The 1,024-nt window shown below is 32.4% G+C and overlaps 1 non-coding gene across 1 annotated transcript; it reads right to left on the bottom strand.

The window, feature by feature from the left end:
* Positions 1-1,024, bottom strand: LOC101312217. Its single transcript, XR_185444.1, has 2 exons — positions 1,009-1,024; positions 1-233 (listed from the first exon to the last, which is right to left on the bottom strand). It is a non-coding gene; the product is annotated as an uncharacterized LOC101312217 (transcript).

A 1,024-nucleotide genomic window follows, 5' to 3' on the forward strand; every position in this document is an offset into this window, starting at 1 on the left:
CCTTTGATGGGTCTCGCAATGGCTCTATTTGCAGTATTTCTATCTATTATTTTGGAGATTTATAATTCGTCCATTTTACTGGATGGAATTTCAATGAATTAGATTTACAAGAACCATTAACTAGCTTTTTCAATACAAAGTGAAACATTGCATTTAGTTTTCTGGTTTTATCCCATTCTATTTTGGTAGTTCGACCGTGGAATTTATTTTTTCTGTATTTCCGGAATATGAGTGTGTGACTTGGTATAATTGATCCTATGGCTAGTACAGAGAATAGATCTGTCATCTTGATAGAGATGGTTTTACTTCGTCGGATATTCATTTTAGTATCTGGAGCACGGAATATATAGAATAGATTACTATTAGAACTATGATTCATACTTAATAGTACAGACCTCGTGGCCGGACTTCAAAATTTTTTTAAAGAGTTAGAAGTTATAAATAGAATTTTTTTATTCAAACTTCCGTTTAGACTTATTTTGATCAAAGGACAAAGATTTCTTTTGATTTTTCGTCATTAGATCTAGTCATTGAATAAGTGATGATCCAATGGTTCTTACTCAGGGAATTTTGGGACTTAGTTTGAGAAGGTTTTATTGAATCATCGTGGTTCTAGTATGAATCTGCGGTTTTAATCGATTCATAGGGTCTTAACAAGAGAATTCCTATCAATAAAATCAATAAAAACAGCAGTAAAGCCGCAGTACACATAAATAACAACAAAGAAAATAGGTAAATAGAAGATTCAAGAGGCCTATAACGAGCAATATAGAGATGAATGAGCCGACTTGATTTTTTGGACATTATAACCACAAAGAATAGTTTTTGGGTTTTTTATTCTTTCATATCTTAAGAAAAAATGGAATCGTAGAATTAATAAATTTAAAACTTTCTATTCCACACATCCGTTCGAACTATAGTATTGGGGTGTTTCTGTTTGAGCCGTACGAGATGAAATTTTCATATACGGTTCGTCGGGGGGGTCGTTCTTGGTTTACCTATCTCAATAAAATCTATGATTGGT

This window comes from Fragaria vesca, unplaced genomic scaffold (genome assembly GCF_000184155.1).
Source record: "Fragaria vesca subsp. vesca unplaced genomic scaffold, FraVesHawaii_1.0 scf0512866, whole genome shotgun sequence".
Classification (NCBI taxonomy): domain Eukaryota; kingdom Viridiplantae; phylum Streptophyta; class Magnoliopsida; order Rosales; family Rosaceae; genus Fragaria; species Fragaria vesca.